The 11551-nt window shown below is 35.6% G+C and overlaps 1 long non-coding RNA gene across 1 annotated transcript; it reads left to right on the top strand.

Annotated features, from left to right (window-relative positions):
* Positions 1-44: 44 nt before the first annotated feature.
* Positions 45-1380, top strand: LOC137072888 (uncharacterized). Its single transcript, XR_010904698.1, has 4 exons — positions 45-211; positions 386-447; positions 609-766; positions 1136-1380. It is a non-coding gene; the product is annotated as an uncharacterized lncRNA (long non-coding RNA).
* Positions 1381-11551: the final 10171 nt, after the last annotated feature.

Here is an 11551-nt window from a genome sequence, read left to right as displayed (position 1 = left end):
AACCACTAAGAGCACTGTCTCAACCACTAATGCAACAACAGCAACAACAAGACCTTTGACAACTTCCACATCTATAGTGACTACAACTACAATATTTGTACCCGAGTATCGAACAGATCTGGTTTTCCGCTCTTTTGAAACATTTATTGCTGAACTCAGCGATTCAAACTCTCAGGCCTTCAAGGCAAGGGTTCAGCTTGTCATTACACAGGTGGGTTAAAATTCACTCGCTATTTTACACCAAATACATGAGTTTATTAGAATATTCTTATTTTTTAAATTGATTAGTTTGTCATAAATAAATGACACATTATTGTAATTTCATAAACAACAACAAAATAAAATGGTAATTCTGATTATGGATGTGACTGCCTGTATTTTACAGCTTGAACCAATCTACAGAGCCAAATATCGTTCCTTTATCAGAGTGATTGTCATAAGTTTCAGGTAAAAATTGTATTGCATCTTTCCTTAATTCACGTGTTCTGTGTGTGATAGAAAAAACATTAACATGATAATGCAGTATACAGTACTTATTATATAATGGAAATATATTCATATTAAGGAATCCTGCAGTGTATGACATTCTTCTATACTTTATTTTCCAGGCCAGGGTCAATCATCACAACAACGCAACTAGTTTTCAACTCCACAGTAACTGTCCCATCGGTTGGAGATGTTTCAGACACTCTTCTGTCAGCAGTGGAAACAGGAGGTGTTAATCTACTGAACATAATTCCTCAATCAATTTCAGTCAATGGTTCAGGTACGTTTGATTGCATTTCAAAATATATCTTGCAAATTTTGAATGTCTCAGAAAAGTTGATCACTTTTGCTGCATACACTCTAAAAAATGCTGTGTTGTTTTAACCCAATGTTGGGTCAAATATGGACTAACCCAGCGATTGGGTTGACTTAAGCAAATATTTAACCCAACCGCAGGATTAAAACAACCCAATTGCTGGGTTAGTCCATATTTGACCCAACATTGGTTTAAAACAACCCAGCATTTATTAGAGTGTTAGAGTGTAAGAATATGATACACAAAACATACAGTGCAGCTGGACTGGAATGAAACAAAAAAGGCTTTAAGACCTTATATTCTGTTTATCTAATTTGCTCTTTTTTCTTACAGTTATTCCTACAACCGTTGCTGCTACACCTTCAACTACAACTTCAAGTGGATTAAGGATTGAATGCAGTCTGCTCCTAACAACATGGCTCATTATTATGGCAACATTATTAAGTCTTTTCCTATAGATTCCTCAACGAGGATGACATTTAAGCAAAGCATGTTCATGTTCTTTACTAGCTAATTCAATTATTTATATATGTGTACTATGCATTATTTATAGTTGTAGCACACTCTTAAAATATGACAATGGCTATATAAATAGAAATCTAAAATTTCATTGATTGTCGAGAGCATAATTTGTAAAGAGAAAAATTATTATGTATTTATCAGAGGTTGTTATCTTTTTCCTTACAGTATTTTCATATGTAATACTTTTGTTCAGCTCACAGCAGGTTAAAGACTCTTTATAATCCTCTTTTGTCTAGTGCATTGCCAACACTGCAAGATCATATTCTTTCTTTTAATAATCAAATAAACATATTTATTGAATTAATATAATCCAAAATTGTTCGACATGAACTGAGAAAGAGACAAAAATCAAAAGAGCTTAAGGATTCAAACACACTTATGCATGTATTTGTTTACAATAATACATCCACAATGAACTTTAAATATAGGCTTATTTAATATATATATATATGAAAAGTGTGTATATTTATATAAAATGTTCAATGTTTTAAGTTAATTTAAATAAAGTCTTGATGTAATTTTAACCTGTGTACAATTTATTTCGTTGCAAACATAATCTCTCAGGGGTCTTTATAGTTTGATTGAAAGGAATTAAAAACTACAAATTAAGGAATATGAGAAGACACTATGCATTAATGAGGCGTATCTTTTCATCATATCAACATGACAAGTAATAAAGACATTGTTTTACAAACCACCTATTAGAAATTTCATTTATTTATATTTTTATAGATTTATAGCCAGAATGGGAAAATGTCTGGGAAAAGCAATGAAAGTCCATCTGTCTTAAAAACCAATAGTTTTAGATGTAACAAAATTTGCAATCTTATAAGTAATTTGAAGATAAATTGACAATAAACAATGCTTCTCAACAGAAATTATAAGATTACCACCTATTTATATAAGATTACCACCTATTTTTATTTTAGTATTTTTTTTTTTTACTAATCTCTGTATTTCTCTGTTACTAATCTACATTATGTACACATTTACATTTTACAGTAACTTGCTCTTATTCAGAAGCAGACACAATCTGAGAGCAGCATTCTTATGCATTCTGAGATGACTAGATAACTTATGTTCTCTATGTCTCTTAGTTATTTATTTTAATTTATTACTTTGAATGTAGACAGAACACCCATCTTGCATACCAGGACTCTGTACGTCATGTTAGTGTGTATTTTGGTAAAGACTGAAATAAAAACTAGTCTATGTATAACATTAATTAGGATTACATTTATCTTTAAAGGGTCATGAAACCCCAAAACACCTTTTTTTTAGATGTAAACAGATATGTATAGGCTGCACATCATTGAAAACACTCATTAATGGTATTCATATGTGAAAATAATTATTTTTGCATTTTTCAGAGTGATTTCTGTCTTCCGGTTTGAAAAGCTTAGTCGGAGCAACTTCACAAATGCTGACGTCGGCGCGGCCTTTTCGGCCCAAGTATGGGCTGCTGGGGACATGCTGACGTCGACCGCTCTGAGCAATTCCCCATATATATTCATGACATAAAGCTCATTCAGTCCAATCCCTGCACTGTAGTATGCATACAAGATAATTTAGTTCTGCATGAGACAGTCACTTCTGTCAGGCTCGTCTTCCATCATTATTGTAGAGACATGGTGGGGAAGTTTTGGAAGCAGCGTGTGGAAAAGTCACGGAGGAAAGCTAGGCATTGTGCTGATACGAAATAACGTAAAGGGCGCCAAGCGAGCTGTAACCGGCGCCGTCTGTGGAAGCCTTTGCTACAAAGGCTCGGTAAAGTAAAATTAACTTGAGCAATCGCATGCCGAACCTGCAAGAGTTGACTATCTAATTTTTGTCAGGAGTGCAAAATAACCAATCTGTGGATAATGAACAAAAGCCACGTCCTCTCCGTTTTATTTGTGGTCACAGCCATGCACTAAACCGCATGTGTTCGGGCTCTTAGTGAAACAGTGTGCTGCATATTTGGACAAATATAGATTTAGCTGCCGAGTGACCACGCGGATCGTCACGGCAACCCAGCCACTCTGTGCTTCAGATGCGCGGTCGAGACTAGCCTCAAACCCCTTCGCTTTTACCCCGATCTAGAATTACACATCTCTATCACATCGCATGTTGGGTGGTTCATGTCAGCGGCGTAGCACCAAATTTTGGGCCCTGGGTACAAACCATCTTGCTGGGCCCCCGTACCATGTATGTGTATGTATAGAAAACTGACTTCTCTGGGGCTAAAATTCGGCTCTGGCATTGGGGTTGGGGCCTTAAATTGGCGTATATAAATGAAACTAGGACAAGGACAAATAATGATAGATATTATCGAATTTGCTGCAAATGCTGATAAACTTAATATTGCTTTTTTTTGTCACACAGAAATGCCCGTGGCAGTAAAGCACTGATGATTTTGAGCTAGGATGCAGTAAAGTAAATTTACTGCTTTTAAATGCTGTCATCATTTACTCACTCTAGTGTCATTTCAAACCTGTATGACTTCTGTGAAATACAAAATAAGATGTTTTGAAGAATGTTGGCAACCAAGCCATTTTGGTTAGGCTACCCTTTGAATATTGTGTGAACAAAAAAACAGACTCAAATTATTTTATTTTATGCTACACAGAAATAAATTCATTTAGGTTTGGAATGACATTAGGGTGAGTAAATGATCCCATTTTTGGGTTGAACAATCATATTTTTCAAGAGTTAACACATCATTTAAGTAAGACACTGATATCTATCTTTCATGAGGCTATTAAATAGAAAATATATTAAAAAATGTTAATAAAACTTTTAAAGAGGAAAAAAAAGCTTTGTCCTTAATTAATGGGATCTAGACTTAAAGCTGTTTCATAGACTATAGTTTAACTGTAGGCCAGTTTAATTTAAATGTAAGATCATGGTAGTCACAGGGTAAAAAACATAGACTGTAAAAACCTTGCTCCTCATTATATGGCTATATGGTTTCCAAAACTATATAAAACATATATAATAAACTATTATATTTGTAAGTAAAAAAAATGTAAACACCTGTAGAAAATATGAAAACAGCCTCTATAAAAGTGATTTATATTCTGCAATAGGGCTGGACAATAATTCAATATCAATATATATCGCGATATAATTTTTTCAATAACGGTGATATGATTTTTAAACACATTTCCGATATTTCGATATACATTACACAATATTAATTTATGTAACAAAGCAACATTTTTAATAAATGTTTCTTCCAAAACACCATATTTCTTCGCTGTTAGTAGCTGAAGAGTAAGTTGTGGTTGTGGTAAAGTGAAACGTTTGTGTGTATTGCCGTTTTCCACTTTACCTCGTCATGAATAGGCTACATGCTCGCGACTGTTTTCAGCTGATTCACCACAGAACCTGTAATGTTTCCATATCACACGATTGTATAAAACAAAATAAGTCAAAGTGCCGTTCATAGAGCAGTATTTAAACGCAGCGGCTGCGCTGTGCGGATATTCGCCTTTTGCAGTTCCATGTGCTCAAATAATAAATAAATGCACTTTTAAAAAAACCAAGCCTTTTTTAAAAAAAACAAACACTTTTTTTTTTTTAAACACTATACCGGCCCCAAATTGCTTCGGCCCACCGGGCAAATGCCCGGTATGCCAGATTGCCAGTCCAGCCCTGCCCCTAAATGCAAACCATTCCCTCTTTCTACACAATACCATCCCACCTTTTCCCAGTCGACCACTCCCCTTTTAACAAGCCTTTTCAAATCAAAGGTGTGAAAAAACACAGCTGCAGCAGGGGGGTTTCATGACCCTTTAAGGCTTTAGGTATTATTTCTTACATTTGAATCACAAAGCAATTCTTTCATGATCAGTCTTTTTTAAACAAGTGAGTCTTGGATCACTGCCGGAGGGATTCTATTCTGGCTACTTCCACCTTCACACCTTCGTTATTATCCTAGATGCTGACAGAGTTCTTTATGAAATGATTAACACAGATTAAAGTAATTAGGTAACAATAAGTGGTAAATAAAACGCCCACATTTTTTCATAAAGTCACCTTGAAAGGAATGTCACATGGTCACATTATTTGCTGTTGAATAACATTGTGTAACTTACCAGGTTCACACCAGATAATTCCTTTTATCTGTCTGTGAAGGCAGGTTTCTTATGAATGGGGCTTTAAAGTATATATATATATATATATATATATATATATATATATATATATATATATATATATATATATATATATATATATATATATATATATATATATATATATATAGTAAACGATGCTCTGATAATGATGATGAACTGACAAAAGTATTACTATATGATTAACCTAAGCAGGTTCCCATGTCCATAATACTTAAATACTAAAAAAATTGTTCACCAAGTGAAGTCAAGTGTAATTTTTGTACAGTGACGTCAAGTCTGCTCTCTGCTGGCCAAATACAATATTTAAAGTGGTTGAGCTTGTATTTGGCCAGCAGAGGGAAGACTACCCAAGAGTAGGTCATTGAGGTCAAAGAGTCAAATCCAGTCATCTTTGTTTATAGCACTTTATACAATACAGATTGTTTCAAAGCAGCTTTACAGCGGTAACAGAAAATATGAATTATGCATTCTGCTGATGTTCAGATGAAGTTTGTTGATTCAGATCTGTTGTAAAAATAAATAAATTATTAAATGAATACATTTTATCTATACATTTCTGCAAAATGTGGTCTTTATCCAGCTCAGTTCAGTTCTTGTACAACAGCGTCAGTACAGTCCGATCATTAATATTGTTGAATATTAAAAGCAACTGAGGCACACATGCACATCTCTATGAATTTCCTATTTCATGAACTGTTGGTGTCCCAAGACTTTCTAATTCCCATTATGTTCAATAAAGCATCCAATGCTTAAGTTTATCGAAAGACACGTTTTTAAGGATCTTGACTCAATTAAAAGTTCAATTAGATGAGAAAATACTTAACATACAATTACTGATATTAAACGGGAATAAATGGCATAAACACATAACACAGCAGATTACAGACTTTGACAAGCATCCCTGTTAAAATGTTTATACTTAGGTATAAATGAATAAACCACTAAGTTTATCTCACAAGTTATCGTGTAGATTTTTATGCTATAAAGATATGAATAATACCTCTAATCACCTGATTTTTTTAAAGGGAGGTGCATGTGCTATCATTTAATGTTTTTGTATTGTTCTGAATCACCAAGGTACCCCTATAATAAGTGTTTATATTCTGATTATTTTGGACCGAGCGTGTAGAACAGTACCTGTGTTACTCATCATACACATAAAAAGTGTGTGGGCTACTTCCACAAGAGGTTTAGTTTATTGTGTGTACCTCTAAAGAGGGATACCAGAGGATATTAGATATAAGAATAGAGGTTATCAAAGGCTTGGAGGGTGGGCTCTTCTGATTCAACCAGTATGTAACAGCCAAGAATGCCCTAGTAACTAGCCTACATTAGCCTGGATGCCAGCCGAACTCAGCCCCGCTCACAACATTTGAGCTCAGGCAGTTCGGTCTGGACTTGATCCATAAAGGAGTAATTATGCCCAAACAGAAACCGTTCGGACCAATGAAATCATCAGGGCGGCTTTAGACGATGACGGACAGATGAGAAACAGTAACGTAATCATCCACGTCATCAAAGGGGCTTGTGTTGAATTTGTTCAAATCCTAAACGGAGAACTTGTTTGTATCCGCATTCACCGTCACTATTTCATTCTGAACTGAAGATCATGTTGGTAAGTACTGCGTGTATTATTAAATTCTTTCTTTTACAACACTGTTTACAAGATCTTTTATTCGAGCATGTGCCGACAGGGTTGCCAAGTTTTTACATCAAAACCCAACAACTACTAGCCCAAAACAATAGCTTCTTAAGGGGGGTTCTCCAGAAAAAAAATGGTGTTTTGGGGGTAAAATGTGTTATTTGCCTGCTAAAATTCGCATTCCTGGGTCTATATATCACATAATTGAGGTCGCTCCATCCCGCAGACATGTAAAATAATCCGCAGACATGTAAAACAATCCGCAGAAAAAAAATGCAGACTTGGCAACACAGTGAAGTTGAACTCTGTTGACATTTGATGACTAACATAAATGGTAAATGGTAAATGGACTGCATTTATATAGTGCTTTTATCCAAAGCGCTTCACTTTTGCCTCACATTCACCCATTCATACACCGACGGCGATGTCAGCCATGTAAGGCGCCATCCAGCTCGTCAGGAGCAGCTGGGGTTAGGTGTCTTGCTCGTGGACACTTTGACACTTGGTCAGGTGGAACCGGGGATTGAACCACCAACCTTCTGGTTTGTAGACAACCTACATGAACCACTGAGCCACTGCCGCCCCATTGGCTATTGGCTAACGTTATTCGTCACTTCGTTGCTCTGATTGGTTGTAGGTCTATCCAATTGAGGTCTTTCCTTGTTCGGTTGAAACACGCCCCATAATCACATCCCAATGGAGCAGTTTCAGACTCATATTCTGACTAGCATTGAGTATGACCACATCAGACAAGCCTACATAGCAATCCACTAAAAACCACTGAGAAGCAACTGCATAGCAATGCTCTGACAACCCGTTTTTTATGATTCCATGTCCAACTGCATTGTGCAAGTTGCTCAACAGACGGCGCTTTTCTTCCCTGATTCTCTCTGGGTTTGTCATTTAAAATCTTATCAGCAGTTGTCTTTTTTTGTTGAGGAACGAAACAAGTTGAAGTCTTCCATCTGTCTTAAAAACCAATAGTTTTAGATGTAACAAAATGTGCAATCTTGTATGTAATTTGAAGATAAATTGACAATAAACAATGCTTCTCAACAGAGAATATAAGATTAGCACCTATTGTATATATATATATTTTTTTTTTACTAATCCCTGTTACATTATGTACACCTTTACAAGTTACATTAACCTGCTCTTATTCAGAAGCAGACACAATCTGTATGAGAGCAGCATTCTTGTGCATTCTGAGATGACTAGATAACTTATGTTCTCTATGTCTCTTAGTTATTTATTTTAATTTATTACTTTGAATGTAGACAGAACACCCATCTTGCATACCAGGACTCTGTACGTCATGTTAGTGTGTATTTTGGTAAAGACTGAAATAAAAACTAGTCTATATATAAAATTAATTAGGATTACATTTATCTTTAAGGCTTTAGGTATTATTTCTCACATTTGAATCACAAAGCATTTCTTTCATGATCAGTCTTTTTTAAACAAGCGAGTCTTGGATCACTGCCGGAGGGATTCTATTCTGGCTACTTCCACCTTCACACCTTCGTTATTATCCCAGATGCTGACAGAGTTCTTTATGAAACTCAATTCGTCACTTTGTTGCTCTGACTGGTTGTAGGTCTATCAAATTGAGGTCTTTCCTTGTTCGGTTGAAACACGCCCCATAATTACATCCCAATGGAGCAGTTTCAGACTCATATTCTGACTAGAATTGAGTATGACCACGTCAGGCAAGCCTACATAGCAATCCACTAAAAACCACTGAGAAGCAACTGCATAGCAATGCTCTGACAACCCGTTTTTTATGATTCCAAGTCCAACTGCATTGTGCAAGTTGTTCAACAGACGGCGCTTTTCTTCCCTGATTCTCTCTGGGTTTGTCATTTAAAAGCTTATCTGCAGTTGTCTTTTTTGGTTGGTTGTGAGGAACTAAACAATTTGAAGTTGATCAAGACACTGAAAATACAAGTATCATGATTATCAAGTTTGATATTCTTTATACTAATCTGAATATCCTGATGGGGAATACCGGTTTTGCTAGGAAAACCAATGGTGTTGAAATTTTTGCATCCAAGAATGGGACGAAAGTCAAAGCAGAATTTTAATCTGACATTCGTAATTGGGGGATTTAAATAACAGTTTACTTACTATAATAAATTGTCATGAATTACTGCAAGAAGTTCATTTGGACAATGGCAGCTATAAATGAAAAAAAAAAAAAAAACATTACAGCCTAACTATGCTAAGTGAACTTCTCACACCATGACAAAATTACAACATGGATTTTATAAAATTTCACTATATTCAGACTGGATCATCTTACATTCAGACTATCAGGACAATACAGTAGATGTCACCTTGTCATTTTAAATGCACATCTACAATCTCTAAATATGTCAAATATGGACAAACCCATCCCCGCCGGGTTTAAATATGTAGTAATAATAATAATAAAATAAAAATTTAAGCAAATGTTGGGTTAGTCCATATTTGACTCAAACATTGGTTGAAATAACCCAAAATTTTTGTTATCATTTTTATTACAGTGTCATGTGCGTAGATTTGATTATGACGACATTATATAACATAAATATTGACTTCAAACAAGTGTTTTTTTTAGTTCCAGGAAACCATGGGTGTTCACCTGTACCAACCACACCCAAGAATTCATGTGTTAGACTTGATTGTAATAAGAAGAATGACAACAACTTATCTTGACTTTATCGTAAAAGATGACACCTACGATAAAAATACCCACTAACAGCTATTTGTCTGGCTTCTTTAATTCAAGAAACGCTATTTCATGAAATACTCAGCAAACTATATGTCTAATTTGTTGGGTTTCTTATTATAACAATGCATTTCAAAGAAAATTCTTTCAACAAGAAAGTTGTCATCTCTTCGATAAAGTAGGACTATACAGCTCCTCACTCTTCAAGATCTGTACTTGGATCCAGAGTGTGCATAAGGGCTGGCAAAATCACTGGACCCCTATCATCCAGCACACTCCCTCTTCAAACTGGTGCCGTCTGTTCGACGCTACAGAGCCTTGAGCACCAGAACAACACGCACGCACGCACACACACACACACACACACACACACACACACACACACACACACACACACACACACACACACACACACACCAACAACCTGTATACCATACAAACTGTATTTTCTATCCCCTTAAACTGCCCCTGCCCCTAAACCTACCCATCACAGGAAACATTCTGCTTTTTTATTTTCTAAAAAAAATCCTGTAAGATTTATAAGCATTTTGAAAAGTGGGGAAATGGACAATGTCCTCATAAGTCACCCTCTCCTTGTAATACCTGTGTCACATCCATGTCATTATACACATTTGTGTCCTCATATGTCACGAAAACATGCCCATACACACACACTTTTGTACATTAATTTATTCACTTATTTATTTAACACACACTTATTTATAATTCTAGTTTACACCGAATAATCGTGTTCATGTTACATTGCTTACCTAAATAGTTTATTTTAATTTGTCTTTGCTATTTTGCACATTGTCTGTATATCTGTATATTATTATTATCTGTGTCTTGTCACTGTCATTCTGTTGCACTGTGGAGCTTCTGTCACTACAACACATTCCTAGTATGTGTAAACATAAATAAAGCTCATTCTGATTCTATTTAAGAAAACTGTATGCTCACTGGATTTTTCAGAAACGTTTAATAGCCCTAACAATTTTAAATGTCACCTAATAAAACCATATAGGCTGTAGTCATAATAGCAAACTAATTAGGTAAACATATACTGACTAAGAAACAGAACAAATCCAAATGATAGTGAGTTCATGTCTGAAGCTTCACCATTTTGATTCGTCTTTTTGACCCCCCCCCCCCCCATACCATATAAAATACATTGTGTGTCATTATCCTTTGATGTCAAATATTATTTTAAAGCACTTTAAATAATTACAGTTATTATAATTCTAAAATATATAAATGGACTGTATTTATATAGCGCTTTTATCCAAAGCGCTTTACCTTTTTTGCCTCACATTCACCCATTCATACACCGACGGCGATGTCAGCCATGTAAGGCACCATATCCAGCTCGTCGGGAGCAGCTGGGGTTAGGTGTCTTGCTCATGGACACTTCGACACTTGGTCAGGTGGAACCGGGGATTGAACCACCAACCTTCTGGTTTGTAGACAACCTACATGAACCACTGAGCCACTGCCACCCCTCAAATATATTTTTAGATTAATTTTTTTACATTGTTTCAAATAAAACAGGGACATTTAGAACGGGTACATTTTTTACCACAACATTTAGAATGTCTGCTTTTTACCCCATCAAATGGAAGGCAACCATCTAAAGAAAAGTGTTTGTGCTATACACTTGGTATGGGAAATATACCAGGTTTACAGGCTACAAAGAATAAAATAAATACGTGTCTCAGCACCACACTGTTGAGCATTGGGCCAGTCACGCCTCATCG

The sequence above is a fragment of the Pseudorasbora parva genome, chromosome 4, assembly GCF_024679245.1.
Source record: "Pseudorasbora parva isolate DD20220531a chromosome 4, ASM2467924v1, whole genome shotgun sequence".
In the NCBI taxonomy this organism is placed as follows: Eukaryota; Metazoa; Chordata; class Actinopteri; order Cypriniformes; family Gobionidae; genus Pseudorasbora; species Pseudorasbora parva.
Note: the sequence above shows the minus strand (reverse complement) of the source record. Positions and strands in the feature narration are given on the sequence as shown.